Source organism: Lepisma saccharinum, chromosome 1 (assembly GCF_977018435.1).
Source record: "Lepisma saccharinum chromosome 1, izLepSacc3.1, whole genome shotgun sequence".
Classification (NCBI taxonomy): Eukaryota; Metazoa; Arthropoda; class Insecta; order Zygentoma; family Lepismatidae; genus Lepisma; species Lepisma saccharinum.
The window spans coordinates 61,652,328-61,671,241 of record NC_139229.1 but is presented as its reverse complement, the minus strand read 5'-3'; the positions used below and the strand labels follow the sequence as shown (position 1 = coordinate 61,671,241).

The 18,914-nt window shown below is 35.4% G+C and overlaps 1 long non-coding RNA gene across 1 annotated transcript in view; it reads right to left on the bottom strand.

The window, feature by feature from the left end:
• The window catches only part of LOC145999676 (uncharacterized), a 146,483-nt gene extending 134,607 nt beyond the window's left edge, over positions 1-11,876 (bottom strand). Inside the window, exon 1 of the long non-coding RNA XR_014443426.1 lies at positions 11,617-11,876. This is a non-coding gene — a long non-coding RNA (uncharacterized LOC145999676). The remainder of the gene's footprint in view (positions 1-11,616) is intronic.
• Positions 11,877-18,914: the final 7,038 nt, after the last annotated feature.

Below are 18,914 nucleotides of genomic sequence, written 5' to 3'. Positions count from 1 at the left end.
AATATAATCGAAAACGACCTATATTAGTGTGGAATCCATAGCTTTCGGGGTTGCTAAGATGAATAGTGACACTTTCAATGCCGTTCAATTTATTTATTCTTGCTCATGAAGGTGAAACTAAAAATGTTGTTTATAAACAAGTTTTGAGTTCAATTAATATTATAGTGAATTTGTAAAAGATTTTACTTTATAATTTGTATACTGCTACTTATACTCTTAAATACCTGTAAATTAAATTAGTTACACTATAGTTAGAATTCATTATTCTTCTGTCTAATAGAAGATTAGGATAAATAAATACCCGGACAACGCCGGGTCATCAGCTAGTATAATATAATGTAAATAAACAAGCGTTGGAATAATTGTAAGCATGGTCGTATACAAGCGGGGGGGGGGGGTAACGGATCCAATCCCCTCCCATATCTCGACTTTGGTCAAAATACTATGTTAGTTAAGAGATTTTGAGTTCCATTAACATAACACACAATCACAAAGAGTTTTGAAAAATAAAAGCCTTACTCCAAAAAGTTAAATGGAAAAACAATATTGTTATGGTTAATTTAATTAACGTACGTCATGCTAGTATTTATATCTAAATTGTTTTATGAGAAATTTTAATAATTTAAACTTCATTATAATTTACATATTTAATATATATTTAATTTATATATTTATATGTATAATAATAAATAAATAATAACAATTAAATTATTACTTTAAAGTTGTACCGTCCTTGGGCTCCAATAAATTGAACCCACTCATTATTTTTATATATATTGTAAGACGTATTCCGAAACACCGCCACGGACAAAAGGAGAATAATCTGTTGTGGTGAAACAGGTTCCGCAGATAATACAATTCTTACCAATCAAAGCAGTGATTTAACTGATTACATTTTCCACAATAGCCGTGGTCACATGTCTATATATAGTACAATGCAAGTCAAGAAGGGTTAAACACTTCAGGAATCAGGATACACAAAGTTTTACAGAAATGTTTATGAATCAAACACTGTGTTCGCTGCATCTAAGATCTATATTTTCCCTTTCTCATCTAAATCAGATAAAAGTAGAGAAATGAATGTGTTGAAGCACAGTAGCTATCAAAGTTCTATTCTTATAGTTGAATACCTTGTTTGAATCGAAAAATTACAGACAATAATTTCTTCAAGTATTTTGTAACAATAATTTTTGCGTTTTCCATTTTTGTCATGCAAAACAAGAAAAATTAAATTATAAACTACCACAATGATAAAGAATTACAATAATAGTAACAAAAAGTTAACACACTAAAACATAAACTTGAATCAAGTTATGAGGCACTTAAAAAAATGTGTCGTCTCTAACGTTTGGAGAAACAGTCGTATCTCGTTTATGGCTCTTTTTATACCACTAGATTTACACAATTTTTGAGAATGTTGTTTGAAAATTAACTTTAATACTCAGTAAATACGCATCCGAAATTTTAGATTCAGAAGTGAAATATTATTTCTTTAGTAATAGTTTTAAAATGTGTGAAAACCTTTGAATTGCTCTCCAGAAAAATTGCAAAAATTTAGATACGACACTTTGTGAGGAGGTCGACGAATCTGATTAAGAATACCACAGCAAAGTCTAAAAGCAAATGAGCATAATAAAAGTTTTACAGTTGTTTTGTAGGAGTAAAATGAAAATGATAAGCATTGGAATAATTGTAAGTATGGTCGTTACATGCTCCTCCCAAAGAAAAAACCTGAATCTTCCTGTTCGGTACGGAAAACAAGGTTAGTAATAAGGTGTGTTTTATACAGCGTACATTGATGCACTTTTAGGTTTAATTGTATCTTCGACAAACAAGGACGTATTTAGGAGGGGTCCAGGGGGTCCGGACCCACTCGAAAGACATACTAATTACACAAATTAAATAATGAAATAATAAAATATCTAAAATTAAATAATGAAAATATACTTGTTCTTTATTCGAGGGTTATTTATTTCCGCTAAACTTATTGGAAGGCAAGGATTATATTCTAATCATACTACTTATAACGTAACATTCATAAAATATCACCCGGATTTTTACTTTTCGTCAACGGATCTAACAACCTTTCTTTATATATTTAATAATTATTTAATTCTTTATCTATTTGATGCCGGCCCCCGAGGCGGAGTGGTTAGCACATCGCGCTACGACGCCAGGGGTCCCGGGTTCGAATCCTGGGCTGGGCATGGATGTTTGCGAGTGTCCATTCATCAATTTCATCATGTCATCCCTCATCCCCATTTTCGCAAATTAACCAAAAGTGGCAAAAAAAGCGAAGTAAAATAAAGCAAATCAATTTATCTATTTGACATTAATTTCCTTGCCAGGGCAGGTTTATTTTTGTAAAACTTTTGCCGACCTTAACTACACGTAAGCTAGATAATGAATACTTGTTACGTCACTATTCTTATACCGTCCTTTTACCTATTCATGTAATAAAAATATAATATTAATTAATTTGAATATTTTAATTAATTTAATATAATTATTTTTGTTTGAACGTTATTATTATTATTATTATTTTGAGACACTTGGTTCGGACTCCCTCCGAAATATATTTCTATAGATACGTGTCTGTCTGCAAATATGCTGTTTAAAGAAACAAACTGCCGGAGTACTAACTACTACTACTACTAAGTGAGGTGAGTGTAGAACACGGCATCTAAACGTGTTAACACAACAAGACATGATATAATGATAATGCTACTATCCAGACCTTGAATTTTACCGTTTAAGAAGGAAAGGAGAAAGTTAGTTTGAAACTCCTTTGACTCCGCTTAGTTCAGAACAGACCAACCTGAACCTGAAAGTCGATTTACCTCCACCGTAAAGTGAACCAACAAAGGCCCTCCACATTGCAACAAGTTAAATTGAAGGACAGCCATTATTGAATTAGACTGTCTCCGGCATCGGAGTGCGTGGTGTTTGACTCGCGTCCAACTCTCGACACGCGTAATCAAATTCCTCCAGTTAAATCAAGTGACTAATGGACGTGCTCTTACGTTGGGTAACCGAGTTGATTTTCATTTGCTGGGAAAACTCTAATTAATTGCGGACCGAATCAAATGGTTTTCACTCCTGGTCCTGGTTCAACATTACCGGTACAGTCGAACATTACAAGGGAGAGAATTTTCTGTTTCACTTCCTTGGTCTCTGTCTATGCTGTGCGTAATATAAAATCAGGTTCCCTAGACAGACATGACGTCAGTGGCGTCGACTTCATCCGACTTTGTAGCGACAAGGGAAAGATTCACACACGCACACACATGGCGCCAACTTATATGGCCCTGTGTGGATCGAGCCCAATGGCGCCCGTAGGGGAGCCAGAGGACGCACTTGCTCCCCTTGGAAGATCCATCTTATTCGAATGGAGAAATTGTAGCGATATTTTATTTCAAATAATACTGTTTTCTGTGATTTACAGGCTGTAAGTTACAACAAAATAACGAGAGAATATTTTCACCAGACATTAGAATCAAATTGAATGCCGTAACTAGAGTGGGGACGGGAAATTTTTATAACCCCGACACTCTGACTGAAAAAGAAACAACAGTATTTTGAACTCAATTTGAATTTTATGATTTGTAAAAGAGTAATAAAATATAATAATAATAACATGTAAAATATAAGTTTCGATCACCTAAGGGCAAAATATGAACTCTTACTCTGCCCCCCCCCCCCGAGAAATAATCTGCTCCTTGACCGAGCCCACTAATTTGCCTGTTATTGCATTTTATTTCAGAAATAAAGTCCCCGAGTTCATTATGGAAAGGTCACTTCCCAGCATGAATTTTGTTTTTAATAGTAATTTGTTTCGATATTTGATTTTGGAGCAAAAGGGGTCCCCCGTTCTTATGAAAACAAAGTTTATAATCAATATACACCTAAAGAGTTATAACAATTTAATTTCTGACTGATTTATCAAAATATTTCATAATAACATTTTACACTCCAATATGATACTTGCCAGTGGTCAGTCACATCGGCAAGTAAGGGAGGATTAGAACTTTTAACGAGGATGAAGATCGAGAGGCACCGAAAACTCCAAAAAGGCAGGCAAAAGCACCGAAAATGCAAAAGTTATGAACATCGACATCATTTGCGTGGATTAGAAACTCAAAAAGCAGTTATCTTCGAATTAGGCAATTATGACTAAACTTGTCAAAAAAGACCACTATAAAAATTCAAGTATTCCTCCAGAATGGCCTGAAAGGGTTGTTAAATGTAAAAGCCTACATTTTCTGTTCAAGGAACAAAAAATGGCATGTTAGCACTGTTTAGACACATCAGAATTTATGTCAGTTGAATTTCAATTATGGGTAAGATCATCACATTGAACTCTTAAAGGCGAGTGTCACCAATGTATTGAGTCATTTAAAACACGTTTTATCACCTATACTTTAATAACATTTAATATGTAGACCTAACTTAGAGAAAGAAATATGGTTCAGCCCAACCCTGATTTAGAAATACAATAATACCGTAGTTTCAATCTCAATTTCAACGTGGATAGGCATTTTCTGTGTCACTGTTGACTGCATGTATGACTTCAGTTTACCGGTAAGACTGTTGCATTCAGTACAGGATGTTTCAATGTATAATTGATTTGTAAAAAATATCGTAGATGGGTTCGTTTTTCTTTTCTTTTAAAGTCAATGTAGCCTATACTCTTTTAAAGTCAATGTAGCCTATCTTTCGGTTTACCATTTGGCAAAATATTGGGAAGGGGACGAGCAGGGAAAGGGTGGGCGAGGGTGGACAAGCGCCCACCCAAAAATTCGTCTGCCCACCCGAACAAATTCAAGATGTAAGTGATTAGGAAAATATGAATGCTTCAATAAGAAAAAGTATATTCTTGTCTTGACTCCGTGCACATTTTTCTTATGAATACTATCGATACTAGAAAGTATGTATGTACCTCTCATTTAAAACTTGAAACATGATCCAGTTAATACTTTCGTGGCTAGAAGTAGTGCAATATCTGGCTATAACCAAAGTGCACGTTGGGGAGTACAAAATCATTCAGAATGGAACAAATATCTTAAAACTACCAAACAGGTAAATAAAAACACATATGAAACAGATCCATGACAAGGCTTTCTTATCATAGCGTTTTGAGTAATGGGTGTTTTATTTCGAGAGTATGATAATAAAAAAAATAGTAATAATAGAACACTGGACTTGATTTTAACTAACATCAAAAATAACATTTCAGTTTGTAGAGAAGTTGCACCTCTTGTTAAAGAGGACAAGCATCACCCTGCTTTAATAATTAATATGAGCATAAGAAAACCAACAAATACTTTAAAAAATAATAAAACTTTAGTGTACAATTTTCGAAAAGCAAACTTTCTGAAAATCTATGAGTTATTTCGGAACACTGACTGGACCTTCTTGAGTAGTCTCAGAAACGTAGAGGAAGCAGTAAGCCAATTTTATGATGTAGTAAATACGGTATTCGAAGCATCAATTCCAAAAAAGAAAGCTTATGTAAATAATAAATACCCTTGTTGGTTTACGAAAGAAATTGTGGAGATATTGAAGTTAAAAGAGTATCACAGAAAACGTATGAAACATGCAGAGGACAGTAAATTATTGTATGAGGAAACCAGGAAAAAGTCAAAATCGTTGATAAATAAAGCTTATTTTAATTACACTAAGGAGATGGAGGAGAATATCAAACATGATTCACGCTCTTTTTGGAAATTTGTTCGAAACAAAAAGGATAAAAATAGACACAGTAATAGTGCTATGGTTTTCAATGGGAAAGTTTTCGATACTAGTCAGGATATTGCAGATACCTTTGCACACTACTTTAAATCTGTTTATGCGGATTCCCCTAGTTCATATAGAGTATCAGGAAATGATGAGCTAAGAGTTCCACATTCATTATGTATTGAAAGAATTACTGAATGCGAGTTTAATAATGCTATCAAGAAATTGAAACCTAAAAAAGCAGCAGGTCCAGATGGCATACCGCCTTACGTATTAAAGGGATGTGCCGAGGTCTTGAAAAAACCTTTACTGGTGATATTTAATTTAATATTGGAATTACATACCTTTCCAAATATGTGGAAATTAACACGCGTGTGCCCAATTTTGAAATCTGGAAATAGTAGTAACATGGAAAATTATAGACCAGTTGCAATCCTCAGTGCTCCAATTAAAGTACTAGAACAAATTCTATATACTAGAATTTTTAATCATGTAAAAAGTTACATAAATAGTAACCAACATGGATTCTTTCCTCATAGATCCACTGTCACAAATTTAGTAAATTTCATTCAAGATCTTTATAATGCAATTCATAATCGGTCAAGTGTTCACACTATTTACATGGATTTCTCCAAAGCTTTTGATAAATTAAATCACGATGTATTACTATGTAAACTTGCAAACTTTGGTTTTACGAGTGACATGTTATCTCTTATTATTTCGTATCTTCACAATAGGAAACAATATGTGGCTTACAAACAGTCAGATTCGCATCAATATATTGTAAATTCTGGAGTCCCCCAAGGTTCGAACCTTGGTCCACTTCTGTTTATTATATTTATAAACGATTTGCCACATAAACTTCAGCACTCCAAACTTCTCATGTACGCAGACGATGTTAAACTGTATAAAGAAATTAATTGTACTCAAGATATGATAGATCTTCAGAATGATATAAATGTACTCTATGATTGGAGTATGGATAACGATCTAAGGTTTAATATTAAAAAATGTAGCTTTATGGTATTTTCGATGAATAAACACCCATATGAGTATTCATACAGAATTAATAATGAAAAGCTGGAAAAAGTGTACTCTGTCAAAGATCTTGGTGTTGTTGTTGATTGTAATTTATCCTTTGAGGAACATATTTCGAATATTGTTAAGGATGCATATAGACTACTAGGATTTCTCATAAGAAGCTCAAAGAGCCTAAATAATTTAAATGTTATTATGCTATTGTATAACAGTATGATAAAAAGTAAACTCGAATATGCGTCGGTTGTATGGTCTCCTGGGTATATATCTCATAAAAATAGAATAGAGCAAATTCAAAAAAGATTTCTACGGTACTTATACTACAAGAAGAACCAAGTATCTGCTTACCAGATGAAATTATCTTATAAGTATTTATTGAAAGAGTTTTGTTATGTAAGCCTCAGTAGTAGGAGAGAATTAGCACAACAAATATTTCTTTACAAAACAGTAAATGGAATTCTGGATAATAGTAACTGTCTTCATCAGTTTAAATGTAATACTAGAAAATCTAATCTTCGGATGCGACACCTTTTCTTCCTCTGTGATATCCCGAGAACAGAAAAATACAAATCATCACCTATATTCAGACTTTGTTCTACATATAATAATATTTCTACAAAGCATGAAAATCTGGATTTCAGTCTACCACTTTCCTTATATCCAAAAACATTAAAACCAATTTTTGAAAAAGACTATATGTGAATCCATTCTACTGTGCATTATTTTCTATTTTCTACTGTACTGTGCATTATTTTCCTTTATTCTGAAAGTATTTTACCTTCTATGCTATTTTCATTTTTTTAAATTATTTTTTGCCGTTTAATACTATATAAAGGCTATGTTTTGAACCATGGCCGTATTTAGAGGGGGGTTTCTAGGGTTCAAACCCCCCCCCCCAAACATCTGACATGTTGGATTAATGGAAGTTCAGAAACCAAAATCTGTAACTATTTTTAAAATTTTTTTCGAAGCATCACACAAATACAAGGATACAATGTTGAAAACGATAGAGCTAGAATTTTCATACATTTGGAATTCTGAAAGTTGAGTGAAACAGGATTTATTCTCGGAATTGCAGCCCACCCATGACCCCTCCTTTTTCATTTATGCTGTCCTCTTTCCAGTTTAGTTCCTGCGTCACAAGGAATATACACTGAAAATTCCCTTATGATTGTCCAAAAATTCCCTTTCCAACTTTTATATTCCCTGTCCGATAAAGTTGAAAATCCCCCTTGATAGGAGTTCAAACCTAGGATCTCCAGTTTCGTAGCGCATTACGCGATTGAGGTTACAATCCATGCACCAGGCTAAGTTTTTAAAGTTCCACACTTTTCAAAATTCCAAAAATTAAGTTATAAGGTCAAACAACAAAAACTTTATGACTAAAATTTCTATCTAAATTTTAGAGCGTTTACTTGAAGGTCTTAAAATTTGATAACAAAGTATAATAATTGTGCATTTCAGTACACACTGTACGAAACGGAAAAAAAAAAAAAAAAAAAAAAAAAAAACTTGTGCTCGATATTCACTCATCTGCTGAATTGGGTAAGCCCTCTTAAGGATATAATAATAATAATAATAATAATAATAATAATAATAGTTATTATTATTAATATTTTTGAATAAAATTGTTTTATTATTATGAAATTTTAATTATTATTGTATAATTATTGTTATTATTTCTATTATTCAAATTTCTGGCGACGCCCATGGGAACAATTATGAATGAACCCCCCCCGAAAAATTTTCTTGCCTACGGCCATGTTTTGAACTATGAATATATGTGTATATGGTTGGATATATGTCCTGTAGTACTTCACTTATTATCTTGTGTGTATAAATGCGTTTGTGTGTGTATATGTTTATATGTAATCTACACTTTTATATGTTTATTATTTGAATTTATGTAAGCTTTCCTGTAATTGGAGATTCTCTCTGTAGGAAGCAAATAAATAAATAAATAAATAATCATTAAAACATATAAACATTTGGGAGGAGGCAAGATTGACAACAATATGTTTTATAATGTATATAGGCCTACTTCTTGAGGAATTTGGAGGGGAGAAAGTGCCCCCTAAAGTTGACGTCTATGGTGATAAGTGTAAATAAATGAATGAAGCATTTTTCAAGAGTTTTAAAGCGCTATGAACAAGAAATGAATTGCCAATTTGATGAACTTTTTGCTGTAAATTACTTTCTACAATATAGTATGTAAAAGTATTTCCCAAGCGCTATGCATATTTCTATTGAACCCTATCGAGCATCTCTTTTTTTCCATTGGCCAGATGAAGATTTACTTTAGTAAGTGATTGCTTCCGTAATTGCATCGATTTTTCGATGTTCATGATGCGAAATTCCTTTATTTTTACTATTTTTCAGTGATATCTTTTGTGAAAATTCTGTTTTTTGCTGGGAAAGTTTAATGCAGAATGATCAAAAATTGTGCGTTCCTTGTGTGTTTACGTAAAACTTTCACAATAAGACATTAATTAAATGCAAAGATTCATGTGCACTTGTCAATTTGTAAAACCCCCATGAGCCACCTTATCCAGTAAGCAGTTAAAAACTCACAATATTATAACTGTAGTTTATTATAATTACAGTTTAAAATGGAATCCGACCACTATGCGCCTCCACCGGGTTTGCTGAAAATTACATTTCAAATATTTTTACTGCTGGGCGGCTTGCCTCCATGTAGTGCGAAGCCATGACCTTCTCCTCGAGGCGGCGCTGGATTCACAATTATAAATACTTCTTGTAACCTAATCACTTTCGCTGCCTTTTGGTAGAGGATTTCTTACATACATTTCATAATTTTTCCATGAATTAAACAGTAAATCCCTACTGTTATTTGGACGTTGACCTTATATATTAGTATGAAGATTCCTTCTTAACTTATGGGGCAAGACAATATATCCACTATAAAAAGCGAAGTGCACAGTGAGCAGTTGGAAGCATGGACAGGGAGATACAATGAAAGGAGGAGGATTTAAATTAGAGAAAAATAGGGAGATTATATCCAGACTGACATAGGAAAGACAGAAGAAATAAGAGAGAGGGGAAAACCTTGAGCAGCAACATGTCTTTGAGGGATCAAGATAGGCACATAGCCAAGAGGAGGGCTAAAGAGGCTGAGACGCCGCAGAAATATTACACACATAATTAAATAGTGTCTAGTGGTAATTACCGGTAATGTTACTTCCTTAGCAGGATTAAACAGTAGTTGATATACACTGAGAAATTTATGTTCAGGGCTTCTACCCTAAAAAACTTTTTCGACTTTAGATAGCGGCTGCTGATACAGGATGAGCCCCTCCCCCCGAACTAAAATCATTGTTACGAGTCTGGACCAAGACCTCCCCCTGAAGCCAGGGGACTAAAATTTTGTGTTGGCAATTTTGTTAATCCGGTACATAAGCGTCGTTACCTTTGAGGAAGGCTATGCTGTAAAATTGGGCCTGCATCAGTATATTCCATACACATACGTATATATTTTTTTCAGTCACAGGAGGCCAACGTCTCATCCTGTAAAGTCAACCAACTAACGACGCCCGTGATTTGTTCAAGTCGTTGCCTTGGATAAGTGCAGTAATTTATCCCCTCCTCCTCCCTCACACACAAACCTTGTTTGCTTCAACCTCTCCAAGAGGGGGAAAAAAACTCTGCTTACTACCATTCACATTTCTAATGTTTAAAATCTGACTAAAGGTTATTTCTTCCGATAACCACTAAATATATACAAGTTTTTGCTTCTTTCTTCAATCAATTGAGCGATTTAAATTTTGAAATGGGTTCCTCCCCTCTTGCCACACACTCATGATTACAGCAAAGATAAGAACCTTCAGAGGTACCCTAGATCCTTTGTACCCCCGCTAGAAACTGAAAAAAAATTGGATGGCTTATGAAAATTATATTGTTTTATTAACGTTTTCCGTTGTTTTTAGCTCGCGAAGATGTGATATTGTGAAGTAAAGTACCTCTGTTACCTTAGCCTGAAGTAGACCAGCCCGAACTCTTCGCACAGATAAATAGAGCACCCAACACGACAATCATAACATCAGACGGGATGTTGTCTACCATTTCATAAACACAAAATGTTAATGACGAAAGTAAATAAATTTACAATATTATTTTACATTAAAATGAATTACAGAATAAAGTAAATCGAACACGAAGGACTGAAAACTTACAAAACCAAAATAGAAGTGAAACTGTCGTTAAGAGCTAGGTTTGACACCGATAGCAATTATCGACGTTTTTTTAATGGGATGGGAGTGTAAAGTTTAGTGGATTTATCGTTTTCACGTACTTTTTCGCTTTTTGAGTGTGCCTAGCTATAACAGTATTTTGCTAATAAAAAGCAGCGATGGTCCCGGGTACGAATCCCGGCCTGGGCTTGGATGTTTGTGAGTGCCCATTCATCAATTTCATCATATCATCACTCATCCCCATCTTCGCAAATTAGTCAAAAGTGGCACAAAAAGCGAAGTAAAATAAAGCAAATCAATAAACAATAAAAAGCAGCGACAGTACTCCGATATTACTTCCCCGGACCACACTTTCGGATCAAATCACTCTGTTACTTGTGGTTTCCTCGCCCTCGAATGCACTTTATGTTACATAAAACACTGGAATCTATCAATTAAAAAAGAATTAGACGTAATTCTGTAGGGTGCATAGTCGGTAGACGGCCTTCATTCTTTGAAGTCGCGTGAGAAATGTTTACGAAATAGACATTTAGTTAACAATGCAAAGATATCATCTAGAATGTTGTCACCCCTCAGTTATTCTGTGCTAATTTTTAGGTTCACTTCATTCGAAAAAAACGAATGCATCACTTACCTTCCGAAGTCCTGTTTCAATCAGCTTATCTGACGCACACGAGCTTCGAACCATTTCTTGTTCACGTTTGACGTTCTGGGTGAGGGTATGGAACTTTTAGCTGGAATTTTATCGTAGAACTAAGAATAACACCCAATTCTGTCATCATCACAGGAATCACAACGCAACAGAAACGCAAATAGTAACAAAAACTTAATGGTTCTCACAATCTATTTGCACACAACAAAAATAAATAACCAAGCGTAGTACGTTGACAAGACACTCCGCTGCGATCACGTGAACAACTTCTTCAGAGTTGCAAAGTAAAATGTAGAAAAAGAGCTAAAACTCGTTCTCAAGTAACTAGATGTCCAACGAGACTACTACACACAACAGCTAAAGTAATAGACAAATACTATGTTAATTTTCATTCGCTCCATTTGTTTACCAAAAGTTGATAACCGTGTGTAGAAATGGTAGCGGCGATAAGCAGACGACAGCATCTGGCTCTTGTCAACAAAATTGCACTCCTTAAAATAACACAAAATATAGAATAAAAAAATAATGAAAATAGCGACAGACAATTTGCCTAGTATAAAATTTGCCATTAGCTGTACAGTCGGACACAAAAGTATTGCTCGGCAATTTGTTCGTGACTATTGCATTATTTTTTCTCGTTTTCATTGATTGAGTGAATTGATATTTTATGCACAGAAAGGCTAATCGGGACGGGACCTACAGTTTAAAGTGGGATCCGAACCACTATGTGCCTTCGCCGGGTATCGAACCCGGGACCCCGGGAGGCCCTAATTTTTCTTTTGGATCCTACACATTCTTAAGGATTTTTTTTTTTTACATACACTGGTGCTGGTGCTGTCAGCAGCTTGTTGCAAAGGTGCCCACAGGGGGTTGGGGGGATTATGGCGCAGATTGCGCCATCGAAATTTGGGGGGTGATTTTCCCCTTAATGTAATATAAAATTCAACATTTATATATTTTTCCAAAATAAATGTAAAGACGTTTACACCTTAGGTACACCATATTTAATCCATTAGATGAAGAAAATTGAAGTATCTAGAGGTAGCGATGCCCACAGGTGGATTTGTTGACTCACGTTATGCCCAAGCAACTTTTTTTCTTGGGGGGGGGGAAGATTTTTTGTGAAACAGTACAGAATTTGGCACAAGTTGAATTACGTTATTAACTATCCATTACTGTTACATAAATAGCAAAATCTAGACTGCCAAGGAAATTGTAACGGGTAATATTATTATTATTATTATTATTATTACGGTAGGGGGATAGCCAACGCTTAAACATTGGGTCTTAAATCGACACGTGGATTCTGGTGGGGGATCAAGGATTAAACGTTGGAGGAGGGGGGGGGCAATATCCGACTATTAAATATCAGTGTTAAATCTTAGATTATCCTGGGAATTTTAGTTAGGGGCGGATGAGCATTAAATTTTGGGGGATATCAAACTCTTGTGTAGAGGAAAAGGTCTAAATATGGGCGAAGCTTTAAATATGGGTTTTGGAGTTATCAGCGCTGCCTGGTGCTGCAGCCTGGCAGAGGCTATGAGAACTGGTTATCTGTCAAGGACAAAGGTTGCGGCGCCAATTCACAAGAGAAAGTGGTGATTAGTTTCGGCATTCGACGCTGTTATAGAATTCCGACCTCCGAAAACTTTTTGCAGGTATGATTAAACTAACTCAACGTTTTCTGAATTCTCATCTGCTTTATATGGGTGCTATTCGCCCATTTTACATTTCTGTACTTCCTTGGTGCTGGCAGGGACTGGGTTTTGAAAAGAATAACATTGAATTCAAAGATGTAAAGGCAGTGTCTTCGGATAAGGTGACAATATTTGTGTGGCTTTTGGATTCAACATGAGATAGGGAACAAACAATTGTTCTCAGGTATCTATTAATCGTTTTCAGACATATCCCATACGGAAAAATCAGTGGATGTAGGCAGTAAAGCGAAAAGATTGGACACAAACACGAGAGAGTAGGCTCTGCAGTCGGCACTTCATCAAATCAAATGAAAATATTTTACGTGTTTCGAAAATTATAATTGTCTAACGCACATGTGTTGATTAAATTTAAAAGTTGGAACTATTTATAATTATATTATAACGCATTTGCCATTTGGTTGTTGATAAGCACTCTCTCCATGGGCGTCGGTAGGTCAGCGGACCCCTCCTCCCACCCTCTCGAAATTTTCATCCTTCATTTCAACTTGCAAAAAAGCAGGAAGTTTGTTATTTTTATTGTTAATAACATAAATAAAGTTCACTTGGTTAGTATTCGAACAGAGTAATCAATGCATTAGATCGAAAAAATGAGTGAAAAATACAGAAACCAGGTTATATTTTCATATTCTACTATTTAATCCAAAGAATAAATGGTTCTACAATTTTCAGAATTCGAAAAACTATTACTTTAGATGACGTTTTCTAACTTCTAAAGTCCTTTCTTGAACGACACTTGCAAAGTTAATAACAAAATACAATAACTGTTCATTTCAGTACAGTAACTATGAAATGTAAAAGTATTAATGGAAAATAGTTGTGCTGGATATTCACTCGGCTTGTGGATAGAATAGCATGATAATAATGAACAACAACAATAATAATAAAATTCGAATAAAATTTAATTAGGTATATATTATTAGTGCATAACAATAATTTTAACCGTAGTAATTATTATTATTATTTCTTTTATTGTTGTGATCGAATTATTTCAATGTTTATAATTAATATAAGCTTCATTTAAACCTGGAGAAGTCTTTTCAAAAACGAAACTGATGGTAGATGAACATTGCCTTGGAAAATATTAGTATTGTCCCTTATATCTGCATCCAAAGGATTAGTGTTGCCCACGGGACGAGACGGGACAGGCTTTTAAAAATTCGAGACGAGACGAGATTGACCATGTGTCATAAGACAAACGAATATTTTCGAGACGAGACAGCAATTCCACGAGACTCCACGAGACGAGACAGGCCAAAGTATCGTCTCGTGGGCAACACTACAAAGGATCCGGGAAATTGCCAATCTCTTCTAGGTACCTTTGTTTCTATATATCACTCAAAAATTTCAAGTGTTCCACTTTGTTTCCGATCTTTTATAAGAAAATAAGCTCGTTGACGATCTGTATTCCACTTGTTTATATTGGAAAATTCGCCACACCGGAAGTTCTTTCCCCGCCATCAACAATCGAATCAATAATACAGGTTGCGACAGAAATAGTAAACTGGTTTTAATAATCCATGGTTTCGTTTGTTGCAGAGAAGGGACAGGCACGTAGCGGGTACCTTGTTGGAAAGTATGTGGCAAGTGTATGTTCCGTCAGTGACGTGTGCAGTTAGCCATGGAGAGCTGAACAGTGGCGGAGCGTATTTGTGTTGTAGAGTGCTTTATTAGGAGTCTTTCTATTCCCAAAGCACAGAGAACATTTCAACGACAACTGAAGTGTTCTGCTTATTATCTGTTCCTGTTAGATGAAAGTGCGCTTTATCACTCATCATCAACGTGTCTAGAAATGTCGGATGTTGCCTTATTAATTCAAACATCCGCTGACAGCATTCCACACGGGCCACCTTATGGCGATCTGACAGACGTGGCACAACTTGCATCTTTCACGGGTCGCCGAATGCTTCGGTCCGATATCTGCAACGCTAAATCATGTTTACGTGCTGATCTGCATAGACTCCACACTGCAAACACACGGACGCGTGCCACGTTTTGTTCTGTTCACACTGACCGTGGTCGACCGGGTGGTGATTTATTCTTCACACCATTGTCTTAGCCAACAACGTATAGCAACAGGAGAAGGTGCATTACGTCGATTCAGTTGTCGTCGAAATGTTCTCTGTGTTTTGGTGATAGAGAAACTCCTAATAAAGCACTCTACAACACAAATACGATCCCCCACTGTTCAGCGCTCCATGGCTAACTGCACACGTCACTGACGGAACATACACTTGCCACATACTTTCCAACAAGGTACCCGCTACATGCCTGTCCCTTCTCTGCAACAAACGAAACCATGGATTATTAAAACCAGTTTACTATTTCTGTCGCAACCTGTATTATTGATTCCCTGTAGGTTATGCTGCAATAGTTGTACTAACTGTGTACTTCATAGTAACGCCTTGCACATACTCGATAAAACAGGAAAATATATAGGGTCAAATTCGCATTTCTAACTTATTGTTGCAGGGTAATTTTGCTTTAGCAAGTGAAATTGCACTTAAGATGAAATCCATGTAATTATTGCTATGGATTGCTAAAAAAATTGTAATTACTCTAAGCAGAGGGGGTGAGTTCTTTGAAGGAGGCACCTTATTATATTCTTGTCCCGACCCTAGGAATTTCTAGCTAAGTTATATAATTTTCGATCATCAGTTGTGTAAGACTTTGTGTTAAATATCCAAATTGTGGATTATTAAAATCTTGTTTTCCAACCACAAACACTGTTTAAATCGTACATATTTATATAATTATGACACTTGATATTGCTAGTTTTCCGTTATTTCGAAAATGTAAACCGTTTAAAAATATGGACAGTTTAACAGGCTATTTTATACAAATAAAATGAATTATTATGTATTCACCCAAAACATTTTGAGGGGTAATGCATTCACGGTCTAGCTGGGAGATGGAAACCTCTGTTTAAGGAGGACGGACAGATCAAGTATCGTGTTCAATAAAGCTTAAAAAAATGTTACTTTCAGTCAGGCGCGGCTCGTGCATTATTTACCCGGGGGTTCACTGAAGTGATGTGACATATATTCACTTTCCGCAAAATATACTTCCTTCGCCCAACAAAAGGATGGGGGAGGGTTTAAAAGCTTTGTCAAGAATTCTTTTTATCTGGGAGTATAAGGTTTTGTTGTAGGGGTGTGCGAATAAATTTAGGGCTGAAACTACAATAAATTGTGCCTTTATGAAAAAAGTTGAGTTTTGTTGGAATATCATGGACGTCCTCAAGTAGGGGCAAGTAATATATATTTTCCCCACGAGGAGCAAAAAACACTCCTTCAGTCTGAAGTTACTGCAACGCTTTTATAATAATTACCAAAAATTACTGTGACTGAAATTAAATTATATGCGTGTAATATATAATTTTTGGTTTACATTCAATTTCCATGGGGGGGCGGCCCCCTTTTCCCCTTCCGGACGTCCATGCTGACTAATCAGAACTGGTCCTACATTTGTTAAAGGGAAATGGCAACTAATGGCATGCGCATACTAGAAATCGAACCTGAGACCCTTTCATTTATACGCGACAGGTTTGTTCAAATTTGGGGCTGGTCGACCAGCACACGCTTTTTTTCAGTGGACAAGGAAGTTTGTTTACGTTAATTATGTGCATTTCTATCGGTCATTTCTTACCTGCGCGGACAGCAACGCCTACACTGCATCAAATGACATAACCTAGGTAAAGTCCATCCCTCGTTTCACTCGCAGCATCACTTAATACTTTCCAACAAGTATCCAAGCACTTCAAAAACTAAAAAACTTGAGACTTTGACACCGAGCGACAGCGAGTCACGTCTTCGCGCCATTCTTTCTCTTTCGCGAACCCGAAGTGTTTCCACCTTTAAGGAAAAACCTCTGAATGCATGCACAAGGTATTTTGGTAATGTATCTCCTTTATTTTAATTCATCGCATCTAATTCCAGCTTCTATTTGTTTCCACTCATCCATCTCTGACACAATCTTGCATTTATTCCAAGAAGTTCGGTGCAAAAATGATACAAGAGAAGATTGAATATGTAATGTGTGCGCTTCAAACTTGAACCGCACACAGCAACACTGGAAGGGAGGAAGCAGCGAGAAAGGAGCCTTGTCCCGCGGCTTGTGCGAGAGAACGAACTGCGCATGACCGTTGGGTAGAGACTTAGGGCCGTATTCATAGTTAAATCTCAAGACACTGTGTAAGAGATTCTTAGCCAAGACGATCTTGGGAAGGTAATCTCGTCTTGAGACAGTGTCGTTTCATAGTCGTATCTTGAGAAACTCTTGGCTAAGAGCCGCTCTTCCCAAGGAAAGAAACTTTCTCTTCGCCAAGACGACGATCCTGAGATACGATTGCCTGAAGTGATACCAACTTAAAAGAACTGCAAGAGAAATTGTCAAAAGAAACAACAAAACACATTTTGAAATACATTAATAAATTACGTGAAGTTATGAACAGAGTCGTAAAAGTACATTTATTTCGATAAGTGATGATTTTGTTACAGAAGATGAATTACTTTCCTGGCTTTGCATGTTTTTCTTGGGTTAGCGATAGGGTTGTATGTTGGTAGTAAAACAAAAGAAAATCACGCAGCGGTGTGCAGTCAAGACGTAAATTCACTACAGGCGCTGTGCTTTAGCTTCATGTTTTGTTGTTCATATACGTTGATGAAAGAGAAACAAGAACAACAAAATAATTATCTACTCACGGATTAAAACTTATAGATACTAGAGTTTGGATTCAAATTAAAAATTAACCAGTAATTAGTCTACATAGAAACGAGTTACATCAAAACTCAGCGTACTCAATTCTGCGTTAATCTATGCTACGCAATTTTTTTTGTCTTGAGAAAAAAGTGTCCCCCCCTTTTTTTTTGCATACGATCGCTCTCTTTGAAATTCTATAAAAAAGAAATGGGTTCTAATGAAATTTTATTACGGTGCAACCAGGAAGGTTTTAAACAATTCTTAATTTTCAGATTTTTAAAATTTGTCAAAAAACTATTGTTATCAATTTTTGCGAAACTACTTCTCTTATAGTATTGTAGTCCTACAAATACAATTTTGGTCTTGCTTTGAAGGTCTTTGCATCTGTTTTTCAAATCCATTATTATTGTCAATTCACGTTGCAAAACAGATTTTTAATCAACGGAGTACAGGGTGTCTACCAAAATAACAAATCCAAAATTCTTGATCTTTCTTCCCTTTTTCTTAACCTTATTTAATCGTTCACTACTTAGGCATAGTTGCAAATTTAGATATTTTTATTCAATGAAAAACCCTTACCACAAGGCCAGTGAAGATGAAAACTGAAGCTGTGCTTGACTTGCTTTAATTATTAATGCATGTAAAAATTAATGCTCCAGATATCATCTTAGATGGGGAATGGCCACATTACGTTATGTAATATTTTTACAAAACTTTATGCATACAAAAATGTAATTCTTAAGAACCAAAGTAAATTTTAAACAAAACTCAATATAATTTAAATTTTCAAATATTCAATATTATTAAATCCCAGGACAGGTATATAACAATTTAACTCGCTACACTGCAAAAAAAAAATAGCAA